The sequence below is a fragment of the Mobula hypostoma genome, chromosome 9, assembly GCF_963921235.1.
Source record: "Mobula hypostoma chromosome 9, sMobHyp1.1, whole genome shotgun sequence".
In the NCBI taxonomy this organism is placed as follows: domain Eukaryota; kingdom Metazoa; phylum Chordata; class Chondrichthyes; order Myliobatiformes; family Myliobatidae; genus Mobula; species Mobula hypostoma.
This window is the reverse complement of record NC_086105.1, coordinates 132454726-132466827: the sequence shown is the minus strand read 5'-3', so window position 1 is coordinate 132466827 and position 12102 is coordinate 132454726. Positions and strand designations below refer to the sequence as shown.

Genomic DNA, 12102 nt, shown 5'->3' with positions numbered 1-12102 from the left:
CGGAACATGAGCACTGAGAGCTGCAGCGAGAAAGTAAGACTGGTTTCAGAATGTCTAATGGGCTTTTTTTTAAAAACCGATTATTAACCTCAAACTTAACGGCAACTAATATGAAAAGTACAACACATCGCCGAATCAAATTAGTAAATTAAGTTTTGAGAATGTGTATCTTAGGCAATTGAACATTTAATAACGAAACTGCCTAAGAGCGGGTGTCAACGATAATTTCTAAAGAGACACATCCTTACAGGTGAGTTGCCTGGAGCTGAAGGAAATGATCCAGTAAAATTGCGACCATGCATTCTTCAAGCATTTCCTAACCTGCCTGACTAGGACCGGTGTTAGACACCGGTGCCGTAAGCGATTTGAAATAGTGTAATCATTGCAGAAGCCGGAATTCAAATCAATACTATAGTGCTGATCACACCCGGTAATGATTAAGAAGTTACGACAAAAAGGAATGAATTGATGCCTGATCCATCTTTTCAGAATCAACAGAAGTGGTTTATAACGGGTTGAGTTGAACATGTCTTAGTTAATTTATAGGACATGGGTAAGACAGACAAGATCAGCATTTATTACCTGTCCCTAATATATCCCTGACATGCTATCGAAAATCTTCTTTCAGCCGCTTCAGTTTGCTCTGGTTGAGAGAATCTCGTGGTAGCGTTTGGATCCAGTGACAATGAAGAAATGCCTATATACAGTATATCCAAATCGGAATGCTCCGTGTCTGTTCTGCTTTTTTGTTCTTGCTTTACCCTATGAATGATACATTTTCGAAGTCATCTTCTCTTCAAACCCGGTAACCGTTCATTGGTTTCACTCAATTGTCATTGAACTATCTTTGTGTGTAGTTTTTCACTGATTCTATTGTACTTCCTTGTTCTACTGTGAATGCCTGCAAGAAAATGAATCTGGTGGTGGTATATGGTGACATAATGTGCAACAATCTTAAGCACCCTAGCTATATATGGGTGTCTAAGACTTTTGCACAGTATTTGTCAAAGTGGGGAAACTTGTAAATCTGGCAGAAGTATAGGATGTTGGGAATGGCAAGAGCGGAGCGCCAATAGTGGAGTGTGGGACAGGTGTTGGAGAGGGAGTGCCAGAGGCAGGGGGAGGGGGGGTGGCACTGGTGTAGACACACCCAGCCCTGAGACACCAGGCAAAGTCATTTGATGCCAAACAATTGGTTTATTGATCATTACAGAATGTCTCTCTGGTGCTTCCCCCTCCTTCCCCTCTCCCTGACCCCTTCCCGCTCTCAGTCCACAATTGACACCCAAATCAGAATCAGGTTTATCATCACCCACATATGTAATGATTTTTTTGTGGCAGTAGTACAGTGCAATACATAAAATTACACCAGTACTGTGCAAAAACCATAGGCATTCGAGCTATATACAGGAGACGTGCCCAAGACTTTTGCACAGTACTGCACATACTTTTCTAGTTCATTGAGTTTGAACTGTGAAGACTTGGGAATGATTGATCCTGCAGGACAAGGTAGAGGAAAAGATCCACAGCAGAAATGCGATGGGAATAAGGGTAACAATGAAAGGAGGAGGAGGGAAGAAGCTGGAAATGCAGATGGGCAAGAAACGGGGACAAGTGTGGAGGAATTTGCTTTTGGAGAGAGAGAAGATGAGAAGAAGATTTTTGGTTTAGAACCGAGGATAAGTGTCAGCTCATAGTGAGGGGAAGGGGAGGGTATTATGGGGAGGGGTGGGAAGTCTAGTACAGGAATTGCAAGGCATCTGACCACAAGTCCCTGCGAGGACTGCTGAGATAATCATCAAGGTCTCTCTTCCATCCGCTAGAGATCCCTTCCATCCGTCCAATAAACTCTTTGACCCCTTACCATCAGGCATGAGGTACCATCGTATTAGCACAAGAATTAGAATGAGAAGCATCTTCTTCCCCCAGGCTGTAAGACCATTGAACCCCCTACCACCACCCACATCTCATCACATATGAAGTACCAATAGCATTATGGTGCTTACTTTTTAACTTGTATCATAAGTGCAGCTTATTATTTGATAATTTATTCATGGTAATATTACTGTTTGTGGCATGTGTGTGAGTTATATATACTGTGTTATCCACCTTGGTCCGGAAGAACATTGTTTTGTTTAGTGGTATACATGTGTACAGTTGAATGACAATCACCCGAACTTGAACTTTGCCAGCAGCATTTACTGAGGAGCTGTTGGCAGGGGAGTGGTGTTGGTTTGGTAAAGGAACACCCTGAAGCAGGAGAATGGTTTTGCCCGCTGTTTGGGGGGTGAAGATGGGTGTGAGAATGGAAGGAGTGGAAGGATTGAAATAAAGGATAAGTTTTGAGAACAAAAATATTTGTTTAGATTGGGCAGCAGGAGAAAAGAGTGGATGTTGGTTGGATGAATTGACATTTGAAAGTGTATCAGTTTGAAAAGCTGGCAGGTTGCAGTATCCCTGCAGGTAAGGTGTGGGGCTGATTATGGGAAACTGATAGTATAACTTTTCAGGAAATTATATTCTGTACAGTTGGTTTAAAATACATTTCATTTTTAGAACTTTTTTTGTCAGATTAAATGTATGGTTGTAAAGTACTAGAACTGACTTGAATGTAATTCCAAGTTTTTTTAAGGCTGTAAACCACTGCAGATTGAGGAATGGACGATCAAACTTGTGCCTCTGATATTTGCAAATTTCTCCGGTGTTTTTACTTTTCTGTGATTTTTACCCACAATGCTCTAACTAGTAGATGTAACCAGAAACACAAGAGATTCTGCAGATGTTGGAAATCCACAGTAACACACACAACTCAGCAGGTCAGGCAGAATCTATGAGGAGGGTTAAGGAGCTGAGCTTTCGGGCCGAGACCCTTCTCTGATGGAACCAGGGCTGTCTCAAAATATGTACAATTTAGAGTCACTGAGTCATATGGCATGGAATCAGACCATTTGGCATGCGAATCAGCAACCACCCAATTACACTAGTCCTCCACCAACTCCATTTTAATTTACACACACTTCTATCGCAATCCTCCCAACCAGCTTTTACCACTCAGCTACACATAGGGACAACCTACAGTAGCCAATTAACCCACCAACCTGCATGGAATGTGGGAGGAACACAGAAACATAGAAAACCTACAGCACAATACAGGCCCTTCGGCCCACAATGCTGTGCCGAACACATACTTACTTTAGAAATTCCTAGGGTTATGCATAGCCCTCTATTTTTCTAAGCTCCATGTACCTGTCTTGGAGTCTCTTAAAAGATCTTATCATATCCACCTCCACCACCGTCGCCGGCAGCCCATTCCACGCACTCACCACTCTCTGCGTAAAAAAAGACTTATCCCTGACATCTCCTCTGTACTTACTTCCAAGTACCTTAAAACTATGCCCTGTTGTGCTAGCCATTTCAGCCCTGGGAAAAAGCCTCTGACTATCCACACAACCAATGCCTCTCATCATCTTGTACACCTCAATCAGGTCACCTCCCATCCTCTGCCACTCCAAGGTGAAAAGGCTGAGTCCACTCAACCTAATCTCATAAGGCATGTTCCCCAATCCAGGCAACATCCTTGTAAATCTCCTCTGCACCCTTTCTATAGTTTCTACATCCTTCCTGTAGTAAGGTGACCAGAACTGAGCATAGTACTCCAAGTGGGGTCTGACGAGGGTCCTGTATAGCTGTAACATTTCCTCTCAGCTCCTAAACTCAGTCCCACGATTGATGAAGGCCAATGCACCGTATGCTTTCTTAACCACAGAATCAACCTGCGCAGCAGCTTTGAGTGACCTATGGACTCGAACCCCAAGATCCCTCTGATCCTCCACACTGCCAAGAGTCTTACCATTAATACTAAATTCTGCCATCATATTTGACCTACCAAAATGAACCACCTCACACTTATCTGGGTTGAACTCCATCTGCCACTTCTCAGCCCAGTTTTGCATCCTATCGATGTCCTGCTGTAACCTGTGACACTATCCACAACACCCCCAACCTTTGTGTCATCAGAAAATTTATTAACCCATCCCTCCACTTCCTCATCCAGGTTATTTATTAAAATCACAAAGAGAAGGGGCCCTAGAACAGATCCCTGAGGCACACCACTGCTCCCCGACCTCCATGAAGAATATGACCTGTCTACAACCACTTTTTGCTTTCTTTGGGCAAGCCAATTCTGGATCCACAAAGCAACGTCCCCTTGGATCACATCCCTCTTTATTTTCTCAGTAAGCCTTGCATGGAGTACCTTATCCCATAGCCTGCATGGGAAATCAGAGAACCTACTTGATCTCAGGGAATAAATGCAAAGTTCATACAAACAACACAGTAGGTCAGATTGAACTAGGTGGCAGCACCTCTGCCAGTTGCCCCACTCAATTTCACTTATCAAAAGTGTATAATCATGACCATTCTTTACATGTACGCTTTTTGGGACTGTATCATGGACAAAAATGGAGATGACACTGCTATGGCCGCATTACTGTTTCTCATTGTGGCACCAAGGTCCTCAGGTCCCAAGGTATTATTTAGAAGAACAGGAGAGTTACGGCCAATAGCTTACTGCTCGCTAGTCAATATTAATTCCCAAGTCTAATAGACAAGTTATCTAGTCCATGTCACTTTGTCCTTTGTGGAAGGTGCTACAGCTTTTGGGTTGTGGTTTTCCTGCATAACTGATCTCATGGCATTTGTACTTCATCGCCACTGGGTTTAAACCGTGGATGCCCTCTTCCAGAGGGACTGCAGCAGTCCAAGGAGGCAGCTCACCATGACCTACTCTGATCAAAACAGACCAAAAGATGGTGACAGTCCAGTGACACCCACTGCTTTCAAATAAGTAAAGAAACATATATTCACAAATAAATAGGTAGATAGATAGAAAATATAAAAAGGTGGATTATGGTATTCATTGTCTTTAAGTTCCCTTGCTGTAACTTGAAAGGGGCGGGGTGGTGAAAGGTACAATAAAATGTCTTTTCTTGTACCCACATACGGTATGCAACTCTTAAAATTCAAGTGGCTTTGGTTTCATTTCAGTTCTTGATTTTATTTTTGCTTCTAACCAGTATAGTGTTTGTTAACTTTTGCACTAAACTCACTTTTGCCAAAGAATTGAACATATTCTAATGCTCTTTAAAAAAATGTGTCATATATTCTTAGGATCTGAACACTCACACAATATACCATTCCTATACAGCTGCGTGACTTGGCTCTTCAGACTGCCTATGTGTGGCTTTAAGAGGACAGCGCAGAAAAAATGGATAGAAACACATACATATGAAAAGGGAAATTTTATGAAAGACATTTTACAGTTTTGCACCAATTCAAAGAAAAATATAATCTAAGCAAAAAGTTACAGGAATTGTGGATTTTTAAGAAAATATGTGATCCCATACACCATATTTCATGTTAAAAACCCTTTCCTCTTTTTTTTTGCTTAGTTAGCAATTACTGTTTGAAAATAGAGAAGCTTTGGTCTAGTGTTTGTGATTTGAGAAACAAAATCACTCCTAACTATAAAGGGAATAGGAGATTATGTCAGAATCCTATGGAACAAAACTTCTTTCATAATCTACATTATATTTTAACTTCAAAATTCTGTAAAACCATGTATGGTCTTTCTTTAGATACCATCATCACAGTTCACAATATTTTTCACCTGAAAGTGCACGTATATTTGATGTTTTGTAGATGATACAATACTTCTCTTTTATTGCTTTAACAGAGAATTAATTGATGCACAGCTTGCTTTATTTTCTACTCTCAGCTGCTGACTTAGTTTGCTATGTAAGTTCCCCATCCTCTCTAAAAATACCTGGGAACATGTTTGAGATGATTTCTAACAGTCTGCCAAAATTTGTCCTGAGTATTTGTTTGGCCTTAATGGTTTCTTAGTAAATATTGAAAGAATTTAGTAAGTTCACAAACAAGAGAAAATCTGCTGGTGCTGGAAATTCAAGCGACATGGACACCAAATGGCAGAGCAACTCCCAGGTAGCATCTGTGGAAAAGAGTAAACAGTCGACATTTTGGGCCAAGACCCTTCATTAGGACCCAATCAGGACCCTTCAATGCTACTCACTTAGTAAATTGTTCAAATGAAAATGACGAAACGTTACCGGGAGAAGTTTCCTCTCCCGCCACTATGCAATGCTATCTGACCTTAATGCCCACTTGAGGAGGTAGTTGTAGCTTTGGTCTAGTGTCTCATCCCAAGGACAGCGTCTTTAGAAAGTGTAATAATCCTGCAGAGCTGCAGGGAATGAATGTCAGCCTAGATCCGAATTCAATCCAAAACTTGTGACTTTGAGGTGAGAGAACCTAATAGGTCTTTTTTATCTCAGAAGAATTTTTTTTAGTTATGTGGATCTGAAAAACAAATATCATTTAGAAATAATGTCTTTCAAATATGAGATTCTGTAGAAAGCAGACCTCGCCTGCAGTTTTCTTTCCTTTGTGTTGCATGGCAAATAACTGACCCAGGGCCATTTTAGGTGCCATATTCATTATTTGGCATGAAAGCACAAGTGTGTACTTCTCAAGTTCCTCTTCCTGCATTGCCTCAACTTCCTCCTGATTCCCACAGTTTCTACTGTTCCAGATTTTGTCACAGTGGGTCTAGTTCCTGTTATTTGATACAGTATTTTTGCCACTGTCTAATAACACTTCTTCTCCTCATTTTGACCATATGTAATACGGAATCCTCCATTTTAAAAGACGTTGTGTGCATTACTATAGAGTTACAGAGCACTGCAGCATAGAAACGGGCCCTTCGCCACAACCCCCACCCCTGCTGCCCCAGTCTGTGCTGACTATTATTCGGCTTAGTCCCATCGACCCTAGATCATAGCCCGGATAGCCCTTCCAACTATGCACCTAATCAAACTTCTCTTAAATGTTACAGTCAAACCCCCACCCATCGTTTTCGCTGGGAGATGAGCCTGACTTTTCATTCTAAACATAGAGCATAGAACACTGCAGCATAGGACAAAGCCTTTGGCCCATGGGGCGGTGCCAATCTTTTAACCTAGTCTAAGATCAATCTAACCCTTCCCTCCTACATAACCTTCCATTTTTCTATCATCCATGTGCCTTTCTATGAGTTTCTTAAATGCCCCTAACATATCTGCCTCTACCACCACCCTGGCAGGGTTTTCTACACCCTCTCAACTCTCTGTATAAAAACCTGTCTTTGACATCCCCCCCCCCATACTTTCCTCCAATCATCCTAAAATTATGCCCTCTTATATTACCCATTTCTGTCCTGGGAAAATGTCTGGCTATCTACTTGATCTATGCCTCTTATCATCTTGTAGACCTCTCTCAAGTCGTCTCTCATCCCCCTTCGCTCCAACAAGAAAAGCCCTACTGATGCACTATCAATTACTCCAAAAGACTGGAAGTAGAGTAAATACTGAAAGGCTTTTATTAACAGTAAAAATGGACCCATGTCCCTGCTGTGTCTGTCCTGGACTGAGGGAGGAGCAGTGACACAGTCGCCTTTATTCAGGGGTCTGTGGGAGGAGTCACAGGAGCAGTCAGCAGAGGGGCGTGTCCAGACAGGTAACCCAGTTACAACCTACATACCTGGTTTACCACACCTAGCTCACTCAACCCAACCTCCTACAACACGCTCTCTAATGCAGGCAGCATTCTGGCATTCTAGTAAATCAGACTTCAACCGCATTAGAACAGCACACCATCCTCCCACCCTCCCCTCTGCCTGCGCCTACATCTACGCTAAGCTACACACCATCCTAGCTTGGAAATGCATCCCATTTTCTCTATGCTAATCAGTCTATTTTTTGGAAATCTCTCCTTGTAGAATCAGAATCAGAATCAGATTTATTGTCCTTGACATAAGTGATGAAATTTGCTGGTTTTGGCGGCAGGCATAACAAATTAGGATAAGTAGGAATATTAAACAAACAAACAAGCAAATATATGAATGAGCAGACTAATAATCAAGTATATAAATAGACAGATACATAATTAGTGCAAAAGGTGAATAGTGAGGTTGTGTTCATGGACCGTTCAGAAATCAGATGACAGAGAGGAAGAAGCCACTCCTAAGACACTGAGTGTGTGCCTTCTCTCTGACAGTAGTGACAACAACAGGTTCTTTAGTCCAATTCCTTGACATGGGTGTATATACCCAGGGTACGAATACCAGGAAAGTTAACTTCTGAGGCAGCATCACTTCCAGTTAGAGCAGCTGGGGAGCTGCTGTGGATTAAGAATACGGCTGACCACTGCTTCCTCAAAGATGGACAAGACCCCCTGGTCTTACCAGCATTGTCTAATCCCAAAAAAATCAATTGCATTTCTGGCTGGATGCAGCACTGAAAGCAATATGGTTTGTTGTGAAAGATCTGATTTTTTTTTTCTGTTTACAGGAACTCATTTCTGAACATGCTATGATAAAAATGTATTCAGATTCATTCTGAGAAAACAGATAACATTAAATGCACTTTATTCCGAAATAATGTTTTGCCGTTTTGCAGGTTACCAATGGGTGTGTCCATTCCGAAGGCATAACAAGTCATCAACACTCATGCCATCTATAGGCAGCTGCTTTCTTTCTTCATGCTTTAGGCTTCCCAGCATGTCACGTGATTTCCCAGCAGAGTTAGTAGGTGCTCAGGATTTTCCCTCTTCCTATTTAGTTAATATTATGAAGTAGTTTTCCTGTTTGTGGTTTATAATCTCGCTGTCCATCTTCACATTCAAATTCAGGTATGTTGTAATTCAACTGTACACATGCTAATAGTGAAATGAAACATCATTCTTTGGTATCAAAATACAAAACACAGTACATAGAGCACATAAAATAATATTAACAGACACTAAAAAATATTCTGTAGATGTACTGTGCATGTATGACATACAGTATATTTTAGACCATAAAATATAGGAGCAGAATAAAGTCATTTGGCCCATCGAGTCTGCTCCGCTATTCCATCATGGCTGATCCAATTTTCCTCTCAGCCCTAATATCCTGCCTTCTCCCCATATCCCTTCATACCCAGTGCAATCAAGAGTCTATCAACCTCTGACTCAAATATATATAAAGACTTGGCCTCCACAGCTGCCTGTGGCAAAGAATTTCACAGATTCACCACTCTCTGGCTAAAGAAATTCCTCCTCATCTCTGATCTAAAAGGCCGCCCCTCTATTCTGATGCTGCGTCCTCTGTTATTTTGATGCTGCGTCCTCTGGTCTTAGACTCTCCCATGATAGGGAGCATCCTCTCCACATCCACTTTATCAAGGCCTTTTATACCATTTGATAGGTTTTAATGAGGTCAATCTTTGTTTTTCTGAATTCTAGTGAATACAGGCTCAGAGCAATCAAATGCTCTTCACGATGACAAGCCATTCAATCCTGGAATCATTTTCGTGAGCCTCCTTTGAACCCTCTCCACCTGCAACACATCCTTTCTAAGATAAAGGGCCCAAAATTGCTCACAATAATCCAAGTGAGGCCTCACCAGTGCTTTATAAAGTCTCAACATTACATCCGTGCTTTTATATTCTTGTCCTCTTGAAATGAATGCTAACATTGCATTTGCCTTCCTCATCACCAACTCCAGCTGCAAATTAACCTCTAGGGATACCTGCACGTTATACATATTTTAATATATAATGTATTATGTTACTAGAGCTGCTATAAATAATGTGTACTGGGTGGTAGCATGGTGTTCAGAAGTAGGGTTGCCAACTTTCTCACTCCCAAATAAGGGACAAAAGTAGCAGTCAAATACGGGACACTTGTGTTTACCCCGAGAAAGACTACCGTGACCATGAAGCCTTGCACGGGCACCTGTGTGCGCATGCGTGATGTGCGCATGCGTGTACGTGCCGATTTTTTTTCTACAAATCAGTTTTGGCTTAATCTTCCGATTCTGTTAAGTGAAACTACACTGTACATACATTATTTCTACTTCATATAGGCTGTGTATTTATGATATCATTCCTGCTTCTACTGTATGTTAGTGTTATTTTAGGTTTTATGTGTTATTTGGTATGATTTAGTAGGTTATTTTTTGGGTCTGGGAATGCTCAAAAATTTTCCCCATATAAATTAATGGTAACTGCTTCTTTGCTTTACGCCATTTCGGCGTATGAAAGGTTTCATAGGAGTGCTCTACCTTAGCAGGGGAAATATGGGGCAAGGGCGGTCCGGTATGGGACAAACCAATTTAGCCCAATATATGGGATGTCCCGGCTAATACAGGACAGTTGGCAACCCTATTCAGAAGTCTCAGTTGAGCTGTCCTTGTTCTTGTACTGTGATACCTCCTGCCTAATTGTAGGAGAGCAAAGAGATTGTGATACAGATGAAAATAACCAGCTAAAATTTCACAAATGTTGCTGAGACCCAATCGGCCTCTTAGTCAGAGGTTCTTGATCCCAGTCGGAGTCCTGTAAGCTGAGCTTACAAACATGGGCGTAATATAGATTCAGTGTACTGCTGATACAGTGCTAGACTGCAAGAGGTATAGTCACTCAGATAAGGCAATGACTTAAGGTCCTGGGTAGGTCTTGGGTAGAAATAAAATATCCTATGATGCTACTCCAAAGAGAAACAGAGAATATATCCAAGGGAATAATATCCCTCGTGCAACATGTCTGAAACAAATGAGCTGTCCAACACCGCATTTCCATTGTTAGTGAAAATCAATAATGTTGGAAATCTGAAATAGAAACAGAAAGTGCTGGAAAATCTCACATTAGAACCTTGACTGTTTCTTTTTCCACAGAAGCTGCCTAACCTGTTGGGATTTACTGGCATTTTCTGTTTTTATTGGTTTACCAGGATGGCTGTGGAAAACTCCCTCGCCAAATTAAATGGGTGACACTAAATCACTAGATGCTCCAGGTCAGGTGAGCAGGATTGAGACAGTCTGTGAATCATGATGAGTTAATCATAAAGTATACAGCACCTCCTGTACCTTTAAGAGACTCGGGCGTCCTGTCCCTTTGGTGGAAGGTGAAGTCCTCAGGTTGCAATGCTGTTTCCAAAATGGTGGGGATGAGCCATGTTTCTATGAAGCAAAGTACACGGCAGTCCCTTCTGTCCCTCTGGTACTGCAATCTTGCTCTGAGGTCTTCAGTTTTATTTTCCAGAGACTCTACATTCACCTGCAGGATAGTCGGAATTGGGAGTCCAAGACCTTCGCGTTTCAATCATACCTGTAACACTGTGCGCCTTCCTCACCTCCTCTTTCTTGAAGGGGAACTGTACTCACGTCCTGACTTTGCTGATTTTGTGGATTGATAGATGTTTTTTTAAGTATTAAAACGATGCTGCTTACTGTAGTTCCCATGTGGATGTCAGCTGTAGAAGTCCTAAGTGGGAATGCTTGATGATTCCCATTGGAGCTGCACGCAAAGAATCGCCATCTTGTCTAAGACTTGTATCATGAAAATATCATAACACTGGACTTTATTTGATGATTGTATCTGCTTTAACCAGAAGCAAAATTTGTGGAAGAAAGAATTACAAGTCAATTTGAGGTTTGTTTCCTCCCTGTGAGGCTACATGTCATTGGTTCAACAAGGAAATGTGTCAGTCTTCCTTCACCCACCATTCGCCACCAGCTACCTGCACGTATGCTTAGCTGTGGTCCGAACGAAGGAATCAGGTTGAACTGGCGACCTAATCGTCCTGGTTACTTTTTAATTTCAAGGTGGCGTGTGTCATTCATACGGTACATCAGTAATAATACATTTCAAAGATGGGGCTCAAGATAGCATACCGTTAACTATAAGACAATACCCAGTCAAAAGTGTGAGGCTTGAAATCACAACTGCTGGTGGAACTCAATGGGTGAAGCTGCATCTACAGAGGCAAAGGGATGGCATTGAGACCCTGCATCAAGACTCACAACACTCTATCTCTGAAGTAGGAGTAACACTCTTCTCTTAAACATCTGGTGACAGTCTTTTCACCTACGTTAACGCATTCTCCTGATCAACTGCAGTGTTATAACTGGTGATAGAAGCATCATGTCTTTGCTATTCCTGTTAAACAACTTAAATATTTCTCTATTTGATTCATGCATTCCTAGGCAGCCCTGTTTACACTTCC

At 41.7% G+C, this 12102-nt stretch overlaps 1 protein-coding gene across 1 annotated transcript in view; it reads left to right on the top strand.

The window, feature by feature from the left end:
• ciita (class II, major histocompatibility complex, transactivator) overlaps nt 1–12102 on the top strand; it is a 112278-nt gene continuing 100176 nt past the window's right edge. The window contains exon 1 of the mRNA XM_063059200.1: nt 1–33. The gene's annotated coding sequence lies outside the window, so the exon portion shown is untranslated. The remainder of the gene's footprint in view (nt 34–12102) is intronic.